The sequence below is a fragment of the Patagioenas fasciata genome, chromosome 14, assembly GCF_037038585.1.
Source record: "Patagioenas fasciata isolate bPatFas1 chromosome 14, bPatFas1.hap1, whole genome shotgun sequence".
Lineage (NCBI taxonomy): Eukaryota > Metazoa > Chordata > Aves > Columbiformes > Columbidae > Patagioenas > Patagioenas fasciata.
Window position 1 is genome coordinate 13,659,187 of NC_092533.1, and position 12,704 is coordinate 13,671,890.

Here is a 12,704-nt window from a genome sequence, read left to right on the forward strand (position 1 = left end):
TCAAAAGTGGACATGTATGGACATTTGAATGCAGAAAGCCAAAAAACTTAGAGCTCAAAATATTGAAATGGACTTGTCAAAAAGGCTGTGGACTTCTTAAATTCTTGTATAAAGGAGTGTTAGCTACACCTCTGCACACGATCAAACTGGTTTCTTATTGCAAAACAGACTTGTCGGGAACTGTTTGTTTTGGTTTTGGGGAGTTTTTCTTGGTTGGTTGGTTTCATTTGGGTTGAAATGTATTTTAGATTATTTTCCAGTAGTCTAACACTTACTGCTACTATTTACCCAGCAGACTAAGGTAACGAATTTTTAGTTTTCAGGGTTGAGAGAGATTCTGGGGACAGGAGCAGGCTCCATGTAACATTCCAAATAGGGCTTTTGTTCAAAATATTTTCTATTCTATCTGAAACTAAATTACACTGTGCCGCTTGGAATTTACTAGAATATGAATTTTGGCCATTTTATGCTCAGTTGTATTCTTTAACTCATTAAATTACTATTTCAGCAATACTAAGCAGTTATAAAATGTGACATGGAATTGGTATCTTCCAGAGAAGTACCTAAATTATGGATTAGATGAGAGCAGGGAAGTCCCCCACCATATGATAGAAGTATTACGCCTACTTTCTTTCTGGAATAGTTTTAGTGTGTTTGTAGCATCTGTCTTCAAAAGTCATGCACTGTGTGCAAATGTGGTACTGTTACTTCATAATAGGTAGAATGTAAGAGACTGAGTTAACTGCAGGATTGAATGGTTTCTACAAATAGGGCTCATAGTGGTGGACATGTGGGCTTGTTGAAATCCACACCCCCGGCTGTAGAAGGTTTTCTGCTGTTCTTCAGATACTGGTGACAGAGCCTGCCGTGCATCTTCCACGGTGTAGTGTGGATGCTACACTGCAATAAAAATTGTTCTCATTAGAAGATGAAGTATATTATAATAATGTACTGTATTTATTATCATATGAATATTTCAGATAAACAGTTGTGTATTGCTTTAGATCATGGTGTCCCAAAAACTATCTTTTAAATTGTGGTCTAAAAGAAGTATGTAGCTCTGAAGATCAATCTGTGATGTTACTGTAGATATTCCACAAAAGCCTTTTTCTTTGTAAATTTGTAAATCAGAATACATTAGAACTAAAATACTGGGCACTTCTCAGAGAACACCAGGTGTGCATTGTAATGAGTCTTGAAGAGGCCATACATTTTAGCAATTAGATAAGATATTCGTACATGCTATTATCAGAAAGTGTACAAAACACTTAATTTTTCTTACAACCATATGTTCTGTGACCCTATCTTTCTGGTTGTTCTAGAATAAAAGTCAAATTGAAAATTTAAATAATAAATCTAGTGAATTTTTCATTTTGGTGTTTCATTGTCTTTTCGTGTAGATGTAATCACTGTAACGACAGACTGAGGGCAAACAAAATTAAACCAGTTGGGTGAATTAGCTCAGCAAGTGACGGTTCACAGGAGAGTCTTTATCTGCTCTTTCCACAGACCGTGTGTGCATAATTGCAGGTAAGTGCATTGGCTACATTTTCTTCAATAGAACAATTATAATAGAAATTATAATTAAAGGTCTGATATTATACTCATGACTAGATATTTGGGTCAAAATTCTACGTGCACTAGCTTGAAGCCTGTTCTAAAAATGTATTTGATTAAATTTATATTTTATTGCATCCCTTCAGGGGTGTGATTATTCAGCCAAAATTACTCAGTTAATTTCAAAATGATGCTTATAAAAGCTGGCCATTTTTATTAAGTATTTCTGACTTTGAGTGCACTGTTTTTTTATATTGAGGTATTGTTCAAAGGAAAGTTCATATATGCATATTTCTACATACTACAGTACTATGATTGTAAAAATTTCCCAAATATATATATATATATGTAGCAGAACATGAATTTGACGTATCTAAGGCCTTGTGAAAGGCCACAGTAGAATGAAGAATCTACCATCTGTGACAAAAAATAATCTCTTGTGTATGTCTCATACCTGTTCTTCACAGTAGGAATAAAGACATCTAATAGTCTATGTAAAACACCCATCAGTTTTTGTGATAGCTAATAACATAAAATGGTATTTGTCACTGTTGAAAATACAAATTGGGAGGGAGGTCTAATGCTTTTGTAAAGTACCTTAATTCAGAAAATCTCTGGCTAAATACAGCATAGTATGTGAAAGTTACTCAGCGGGCTCTGTGAAGATGCATTTTCTGATAGTTTAATAAAGCGCCCAAAAGTGCAGATTTTGAAGAGTGTTTTGCTTTGAGATTAAATAGATACAAGGATTTAGTAGACTATATGCCCAGCTACTTAGCTAAGTTTCTGCTACAACATGTTAGTGAGGCCTTTGAATCTGTAAAAGAAAACATGAATAGAAATTGTTCTAGAGTAAGCATATAGCAGGTGACTTTTTCAGTGTGACCTATCGGCTTACATTTTCAATGCACAAGTCTTAACTTTTGAATGCATAGCAAGTACAAAAGCATTTTTTGGAAGTACTGGATGTGTTCCCTAATATTTTCATCTGTATTTCTTCTTTATAGAAGTCACTGACAGTGTTTATAATAGATAGCAATAAATTAGTATGTTTCCAAAATCAAGTGATAATAAATGTTATGTACAATGTGCTTGGTGTTTGAAAACAATAAACTGTTTCTATACTTCTCAATTCAGCATAATACAATTGTGTTGATCCTGAGATCCTAGTTGGCCCAGTAATCCAGGTCTTGACTTGAACTGACACTAGATCAGCTAAAGAATCATCTCTGCTTTTGCATATTCTATTGTGAAATCTGTTGCTTCTGTTCAAAAACCACTTATATCCACTGATTGCTAATGAAGGATATGCTAATGCAGGAGCTTCTGTGCGGATCAGAAGTTATCTTGTTTTGGTAGGTTTTCTGTGCAGGGATTTAACAAAGTCTTGATTTGGTGTGTCTTCTAAATTGTGTCACAAGAAAAAAAGATCCAGAACGTGGTGGAAGAATTTGCTGGTTTTCTTAAAAATTGGGATATGTTCTATTTAAAAGAACATAAAACATAAAAATAAATAGGTCTGAAAGTAAGTACTCGCTTCTGCACAACCCTGGTTATTGCTAAGCCTGGTAGATTCAGTTACTAGCTTCTATTAATTCTGTGTATGTGTGTGTGTATGAGAAACAGGGTAGCATCCCAGCTGAAAAATGAACCCCCTCACTTTGTTCTTAAGCTGAATCTTTGCATTACACCTGCATGATGAGCTGTTTTCCATTGTAGCAATAGCTGCGGTTTTCCTGTATTCTCTTTGTGAATACCTGACAAGTGTAGAGAAACTTGAGATTTTTTTTTTCCTTAAGGGATCAGTGAGGACAAAAGCAAAAGGAATTTAGCAAGATAAAAAGGAGGAGGACTGACTATAAGTAGATGAGAAGGTTCCCCAAGTATTTTGTTTATCATCATAAAGATTCAAAGGGACCTTTTGAAATGAGATCCTTAAAGTGCCTGAGAAAAATCTACATTATTTCTCTGAGGTTCTTATTCCGCAAACCTTACTAATATTTCAGTTGGCGCACTTTTCCTCAAAGATGTGGGGTAAAATAAAATCCTAGTACTTTATACACACGGGAGTCCCGGTATTAGTTTGGGGTTTTTTAACTGTGAGTGGTGCTCGTAAGACTGATGTGACAACGTATGTGTGGGTAAATAGTGCTTTAATTTTAACCCTTGTAAAGAAGGTAGGTTTAAATTTAGAAAATGAAGAAGAGAATTTACCATACATTAAAGCATTTCTGATTGAACAGTATATGCAAAATTCCCAAACAAAAGCATTGCATTATGGAAAAATGGGGTTTAAAAGTTAGATTTTATCTTTGTGAATATATGACATTTCATACCTCTTCAGTACTAGCGGAATTGCATTCACAGCACTAACCAACACCATTGTCTGATTTTCCAGTGACTCTATGTCTCTCTAAAAATACACATTTATCTTTTCATATTCTCACGGTTAATATCAACAGCATCCTATAGCTACATTTTTATTAGTTCACAGTCTCACAAATATTATAATAACTCAATAAACAAGGAAGATTGGAAACTAGTGGTAAAGAATGAATAGCAAGAAAATAAGAATTCAGATGACCTAGATTCTTGAGTTAATTATGCAAGCAAACTCCTGTTGTTACCTGTGGAAGACTATGATATATAGGTGCCTAACTCCCATTGAATTCAAATGAGAAATGAGGCTCCTAACTACCTTTCTGAATCTGAGATAAGGTGATTTCAACAGCATTTAGTGTTATTAGTGTGGAATTTCTGTCTGCTCCAATGCAATTATTTTGCATTTACTGTGTCTTAGTAACAATAAAACTCTGACCATAGAGTTAATCTGTCTATAAACAGTCTGTGATTTTACGCTTCTAAAAGAGAAATCTTACAAAAGAAACTCTGTTGAGAAAGTGTATTTGTGATTTGAAGAAAAACCATTCTTCTCCAGGATGCATCCCCATGCCTTACATAGATTGCTTGCAGCTATTTCAGCCATTACTGCAGAGTCTGACTTAGAATGCAGAGGGAGCAATGTGTCTATATATTCGTAAGGCCTTTCATTAAATCTGTACTTTTAAAAATAATTGGTTCTTTTAATCTATAATGGAACATGGACTTACAGGCTGCCTGTGATTAAAATTAAACCTTATTTGTCTTTTAATATGGTGCTATGTTCATCTGTAATTGAGTAGGGATCGATGCCAGCCCTGTGATGGGCAGTAAGCTTATCCAACATGACGGAGATAGATTTCAGGGAAGACAGACTTTGCTGTTTCTATGTACAAGTGGGATGAGTAGACCATATCAGCAACATTTAATTATTTTGTAGGTAATTATTCATTTGAGGGACACAAGTTTCAGAGCAGTATTGGAATAGAAGGAAGACCAATACAATTACCGTTTGGCTAAGTACACTGTTTGCACTGGTAGCTGGAAAGTCATAATGAGCTTTTCATTACAGTTGAATAAAGAAATGTTTTATTTAATAATAAAGGCTCAGACTAACGTTTAGTGTAACGATACTGACCTGGAGGAAAAAGCTAAAAAACAAACAACAAATCTACGAGAGAAACCATATGATTGGTAAGTAGCATGGAGTATTTCAGTTGTTGGTTGTTTTTTCTTTTTTTTCCTCTGTTTTGTTAAGATCCATTGTTCTTGTAGAACTGTACAACAAAGTTTGAGTAGGACCTCTGGAGGACACCTTGTCTAAGCCGCTGGTCACAGTGGATCTAGTTAGACCAGGATGCTCAGGGCTTGTCCACCTGAGTCTTGAACACCTTCAAGGATGGAGATTCTGTAACCTCTCTGGGCATTCTCATCCCGTATTTGACCAACCACATGGTAAAAATAAATAATTTTCTTGTAATATTTAATCAGGATTTCCCATCTTCAAACATGTTTTCATTGCTTGTCAACTTATTGCTGTGCACCTCTGAGGAGACTCTCTGTTCTCTCTGTATCCTCTGAAGAGGGACTTGCAGACTCACAGTAAGGTATCCCCTTAGCCATCTGTTCTCAAGGCTGAACACTCCTACCTCTTGGTGCCTTTTCATGTGTGTTGTATTCCCCTGGCCCCACCCATCTTGGTGGTTTTCCCTGGACTCAAATATTCCAGTGTGTCAGTCTCTTTCTTTTATTGGGAAGCCCTGAACGGGATGCAGTTCTCCAATGCAGACTAACCAGTGTTGGACTGAAAGGAAGGGTCACTCTCTGAACCTGCTGGTTGAACTCCTGCTGATACAGCCCCGGATACCATTGGCTGCTTTTGCTGCAAGGGCACTTCTCTGGATCATGTTCAACTTTTTGCCTACCAAGTCCTTTTCTGAAGAGCCTCCTCCCAGTAAGTAATCAGTGCCTGCCCCTCCTGGTGCGTGGGGTTATCACATCTCAGATGTGAGACTTTGCATTTCCTTTCCTTTCCGATCAAGTCATGTCTCTAGTCTGTCCAGGACCCTCTGAGTAGAAGCTCTGCCCACCAGCAGGTTGACAACTGTCCCTCAAATTGTTGTCATCCACAAGCTTGCTGAGAGTGCACTTTGTCAGATCACACGCCTGAATGAATTAAGACGCTTCCCAGTATTGGTCTCCGTACTGATCCCTGGGAGGCTACAGCGCTTCCTGGTTGCCAGCAGGACTTTCTGACACTGATGATTCTTTGAGCCTGACACCCCAGTCAGTTCTCTGCTTGCCTTTTCATCCAGTTATCCAGCCTATTGCTCACCAATTTGATGACTATAGGACACTGTGTCAAAAGTTTTACTACAGTCAACTACACTGCATCTACTGACCTCGCCTTGTCCACAAAGCCAGTCACCTCATCTTAGCAGTGATGGTCAGATAGAGTTTGCCCTTTGTAAATCCAGGATGGCTGCTCCAAATCCCCTTCTTGCCTTCTATCTGTTTAGAAATGGTTTCTAAGGAAAATCTGCTCCATAACCTTCCCCAGAACTGAGATGAGGCTGACAGACCTGTGCTTACTGGGGTTTTCCATTTTGCCCTCTGTTTTGTCCATTGTTTTCCAGTGGTCAGAAACTTATCAACAACTTGCGCTGATTGCTGTTAACTTTCCAAGATGATAGAGAGCACTCTCAGAGTGACATCAGACCACATCCTTCAGCACCCTCAGATGCATCTCACATGATCCCATGAATTTATGTATGTCCAAGTAGGTTAAGCAATCTCTAAATTTGTCTTCCTCTGCAGTGGGTACTGCTTCATTCCAACAGGAAATGCTGGAGTGAACTCACACCTTCAAAGCTGGAAGGAAATGCATAAATAAACCTTCCCAAATATTATGCAGACTCTCTTAATGAATATGTTTCCACCCAGCTTGAACAGTCTTACTTGAAAATGTATTTTTACATATGAATTATCGTTCAGGAAAACTAGGTTTCTTTTACTGCATTTTCTGTGTCCCCTGCACCGTAAACAATTGATAGCTTTATGCTACTTGCTAAGCTATAAATATTAATATACTACTAGTGATACTGACAGAGGAGAAACTCAGCTTTATTAGCAGTATCTGTGAACTGGAAGGACTGTGACCAGAGCAGGTATTATTTTACTGTTAGGATTTTCATTACTTTACTTTTAGAGAGCAATTAATGGTGACTCAATTTTTTTCCATTAGAAAGTTCAAATAGAGGTATTAGAATGGACAAGCAGTTAAACCAAATGCCTTTTTGTCTTGGCTTGGTCAGATTATGCTTGTTCAGAGTTTCACTTTTCTGTTCATTTATTTCTGAGTATCTTTCAGCCACAGCTGACCAAATATATCTCTGTCTATCCAACTGCAATATCCATTTCAATCATGTTTAGCATTTCTTTGCTTTGTGCAACGTGGCATTTGATCTTCATAACTTTTCACAATGTCCTACAGAGAATCTGAAAAAAATTGGTTCACCTTGGGAAACAGAAGTCTCTAGGACTCTTTACTTTTGCTAATTTTAAATTGCTAGGGTAACACTGATAATGAACATCAGTAACATCTCTTGTCTCATGTACCATTAATATGATCTGTAGTTTATTTTGTCTTGGTCTGGTAGGACTTGTGGCTATAATCAATACGATTTTTCAATCACAAAAAGCAAAAAATTTAGTTTTCCATTATTATATTATCAAAAGCTACTTTATATATGAATGAGTTAGATGCTCTAATGTGCTTCCTGTGAAGACTTTTTTATTAGCTGATATAAGTAGCTCAACTTACTTGACTGTATTGTAAAGAGAGACTGAGACAGAAAAGCATTATTTTTTCTTCCCTCTTTTCATGCAGTTCTCCAGATAAATAAATAGCCCCCAAGTACACAGAAAGACTTCCATCTGATGCCTCATTCAGGGGAATGAATTCAGCAATTTATAAAACTTCTCCCATTCACCTTTTAGTTCAATTAACTTACCATTTATCTGTTGAAGGCCTTCCTGAAACTTCTGCATGGTATTTTCACATATAGCACGTTAACCTGAGAGAAGTACTGTTATAATAAAGTTGTCCTAGGTTAGGAATAACAAATATTCTTAAAATCAGTATGAGCATACTTTCAGATCTGAATCTATGTAAGAATAAGTACAAATCTGTTGTTCATACCCAACATAAATTTGATTATACATTGGGTATGACAGCTTGTCTAAAGAACTGAAACCAGGTTCTTTTCATGCTCTTTTTTTAAGGTTCATATGGGATATAGACATGCCATGAAAATTCATATCTGTAACTAGCTGCCATCAGCACTGGTTTCAACTAAGTTGCTGTTGCAACAACTTAAACTGTAGTTTAGTGCTTGGAGTACGCAGATGCTCTCTTGCAGAAAAAACCCGTTTGTGATGCAGGGAGTGAGAACCTTGACCAAAGTCAGATGAGGGTGGGGAGGCCCTCGCACAGGCTGCCCAGAGGAGCTGCGGGTGCCCCATCCCTGGAAACGTTTCCAGGCCAGGTTGGACGGGGCTTGGAGCAACCTGGTCTAGTGGAAGGTGACCCTGTCCATGGCAGGGGATTTGGAACTAGATGATCTTTAAGGTCCCTTCCAACACAAACCATTCTGTGATTCTAATCCAGTTATGACCTAATGACATGTTTTTCACAATAACTAGAGTTTTATGAAATCTTCTGCATGTTATTTTTGGTGAATGTTGAATCTGCATTTGGTACCCCTTTGCATACTGCTACTTATAGAAAAAATTGTAAATACCTGCTTCACCTACTTAATGACCAGTTCTAATCTTGTTCTAATTATAACTGAATATAATAGAAATAGCATCTTATTCTAGCAAAAGCTCTAGTGCCAATGCAGTCTTAATTTTAATCTCTTTTTTAGGAGTTGTTGGTTTTCAAAAGGAGCTGTCATTAGATTCAAGGACATGTCCAAGATAACTTTTGAACTTTTGACATAAAGGGACTTGCCAGATAGTCTGCCAGAGGTGTCACCCCAATGCAATGAAGCTTGCTGAAACATATATGTGATCGTTTCCTTCATACAATAATTCGCATTTTATGGTAACAATATGACACTAAGCAATGCATTTCAGAGGATTTTTGTACTGTAATGGTTCAACTCACACAATATATGACGGTTTCTTCTCCACCATACTTGAGGCATGCAGTAAAATCTTGCTGTGAAATTGAGTTTTTATCACTTAGTATTCATTGATACTATCATGCAATTTTACTTATTCATGGAGTTTCCATAACATCCAAGTGATAAGTGGCACATAATTTACACCGATAAATTGCACACAGCTGTGGCTTTAAAAAACTTGTAGTTCAGGTCAGTTTTTCTAAGTTGTAGCTTGAAAGTTTCAGTGATCGAAGTTCTAAATCTTTTTCTGACATTTTATCTGTTGTGTAGAACTAGGACAGTCACAGAAAATAATAGATAATAAAGTAATAATTACTGTAGAAAAATATTAAGAATGTAAGAGAGAAGGTGCTTTAACCAAGTGATATTCTTCAAGAGCATTGAGCAATGTTTTGCTTCAAAGACAAGCAAAAAACAGTCATTTACTTATAAGGTGCATTTTGTATTAAGATAATGAGATGTTCCTAAATGCCACATCTAAAAGGCATTTTAAGGAGATAGTGAGTGTCACTTCAGTATACAGATTCTTTTGATGGCCTTCAAATATATTCTCACCAGAGGTGAAATGTTCTTACAAATACTTGTCTTGAATTTGTGGGGGTTTTCTGTAAAGCTCATAGTTTGATTTTATTTTTTATTTTAATAATACTTACATAAAAATGAGTGCCAGCTGTTCACCATGGTAAAAACTAAAGGAAAAACTGAAAAAAAATATGTTCATAGAACAGAATGGGGCAGTACTAGAATCTTTGTCTTCTTTAAACACACTGGAGCAAGCTGATCAATTAAAACAAATGAATTCTACCAACTGAAAATGAATCAATTATCAAAGAAGGCAGAAAAAAAGACTTAAAATATTAATAAGTAATTGTTTTCTTTAGGAATAAGGGTGTTGGTCCCAAATAATCACTATATTCCTGCAATGCATCTGTAACTGCAAAAACTAGAATGATGCACTGACGCATGACTAAGGCTGTCAGACTAATCTTTCCTTCAGAGATGTGCTAGATTCAATTTAGTTTTCCAAGTAATTTATAAGGTTTTGTTAAACTTTTTAACTTAAAGACCTATACTCACCAATGACAACAAATTAATTCACAAAATTTAAGCGATCCTTGTTTGCAAAATAAATTTAGATTATACTAGGAATTTGAACCATGGCTACTGATCTAACAGACAACCATTTTTCTGAAAAAATGCTTGCATTTTGTCCTACAAAATTGATGATTAATGAGAAAATGACCCAATATACAGTTTCATACACCAGGAAGGATCGGGAATTTTGAAGTAGTTAACAGGTTTCATCATTGCTTATTGTTTCCATCCTCTTAAAAATTCATAATAGTTTTATACTTTGAAATGACCATTTAATTTCTCAAACAATTATTACTGTTATCTTGATAGAAATGAAAAAGCACCATAATTGTCATGATTTTGAAACAGAATGTGGAATTTTTTTAAATTCCCAAACAACTGTGGTGCCTTGGGCAGTGCTGATAGCCGTGTCATTTATTTATTAGCCAGGAACCAGAAGTGGGATATTTGGACAAACATCTAGCAACAGCTGATTATGGGATACTTGAGAAAAGTTTCCAACATTTGAATTAGACAGCTTAGGAAAAATCAAGGTTATATAAGCTAGTGCTTCTTCATTCTTTTTCTTCTTCGGCTTCCACAGGCAGAGAGTCTGCAGCTGAGATTTAGGGAGGATATTGAAAGAGAAAAGCACAGATCACACAAAGCAGAAGCTTAATTAAATAGAGAGACATAGAAGGTGTCACTTGAACATTGGGATGCAGATATTTATCTCCATTTGCGACAGTGAACATTTATTAACACGTACATCTAAACATAAATATTCACATATGAAAGCATAGGTTCTATAACTCAGTTGCTTTAGTGAAATCCTAATAAACATGTTAAAATTTCTTGAGAAAAATTTAGAGATTAATAAAATTTGACTATGTTAATCTGTTTAGAAAATATCTAGTAATTTCAGAAAACAATTGCTAGAACAGTTTAGTTACTGCACTGCGTCCACTGAGGACAGGGTGTGTATTTTAGAAAACTCATTAGTGAAACCATCTGTTCCTATTTTCTTATGAGCTCTGCAACTTTGTGTGACTTCTGTCTTTCCAAACCGTCTGTTTTCATCCCAAAGAGCATCAGCACTAACAGGCTGAAGAAATTTTTCCAGGGAACATAGAGGATGGTTATTTCCACATGGTTCATTCTTGCACAGAAATATCTTGTAAAATACTTTAAAAGCTTATTACTCTCTCTGGAATCTGTGAGCTTAGCACCTGAGTCTGTTTACATTTCAGAAATTCTTAGGGAGTTATTGACCCCTTATAAGTGCCTGTCTATGGTGTAGCCCCATGAAGATATCAGTGATGCTGCTGCACTGTTTCTGTTGTTTGAGGTTTGTTTGCCAGCTGTCTTTCTAAAATGGGACACTGCTGCTTGGGATGAAAGAGGTGGGTGACCCCCTGTCATAATTAGTATTTTTAATAGTCTACAAGATCATGTAGAGATTAGTAAAAACTGTTTTAGTTAACATGGGATGTTATTGCTGTCTTGGTTTATTTCCTAAAAGCATTTCTGCAGCAGGAATGAGTGGCATATATCGTTATGTAACAGTTAAACCAAAAGAAAAGAAACTAAATTGAGCATATTGCAACATTGTAAGTAATTGAAGCCATTGTGGATATTTGTCATTCTATGAGTTAAGTAGATTTAGTGTGTATAGCTGGGGAAAAAGGAAAGTAGAAGAAAAATGAGGAGAAAAAAAAGTTATTCTGTGTTTTCTAGCTTAAGAAAATATATGTATATTAATAATGAATTTACCTCCTTACGTTGAAGCTGAGTGTGAGGAAGCACAGCAGATTTCCTTCCAGGCGCTCTGTGATCTCTTTAAGAGCAACACACTCTGGGGATACTGAAGGGTCAGCAAATGGAGCAGTGCTGAAGTCTTAGGATAAACCTTATGCTGAGAAGTTTTTAAATTATTCACCCACATATTAGTGGCTCGATTTGGAAGAAATTTGTTTGTATGTTTATTTAGTGCTTCACCTATATGACCAATTAGGCATGTTGTATTAGCAGCTCTCAGAAACGTAATACTAGTTTTTCAGTTGGCTGTAGTAGCGGCGGCTGCTGGGTCGTGGGACACAATCTGAAGGAGAGTCACTTACCTTTTCTGAGATAGATTCCTCTGCAGTGTGAATGGAACAAAATTGAAGTGCTTGTACGTATTTCAGAAAGGAGAATATTTAAGACCTGTGTTGTTATTTTATTTATGTAGATGTAAAAATTTGCACCACATGCGTTTTGAAAGCATCCTTGTATTCATGGGATTCACAAAGCAGCATGCCTTTTTACTGTTCACGAGTGAATAAATGAAGGTCTTCAGTGATAATATTTGAAGTAACAATGTTACCATTGTGTCATTTGCCATCTTTATCTTAATATAAAAATATTTATACATTTTCATGTAGAGAGCTGGTAAAATATCTGAAAAGGGGAAAATGTATGTGTTTTTGTGAAATCATAATCACCTGTTTCGGTCAATTACAGAAC

General features: G+C 36.2%; 1 long non-coding RNA gene across 1 annotated transcript in view; it reads left to right on the plus strand.

The window, feature by feature from the left end:
• LOC139829087 (uncharacterized) overlaps positions 1 to 12,704 on the plus strand; it is a 234,082-nt gene that overhangs the window by 6,396 nt on the left and 214,982 nt on the right. The window contains exon 2 of the long non-coding RNA XR_011741333.1: positions 1,401 to 1,530. This is a non-coding gene — a long non-coding RNA (uncharacterized lncRNA). The remainder of the gene's footprint in view (positions 1 to 1,400; positions 1,531 to 12,704) is intronic.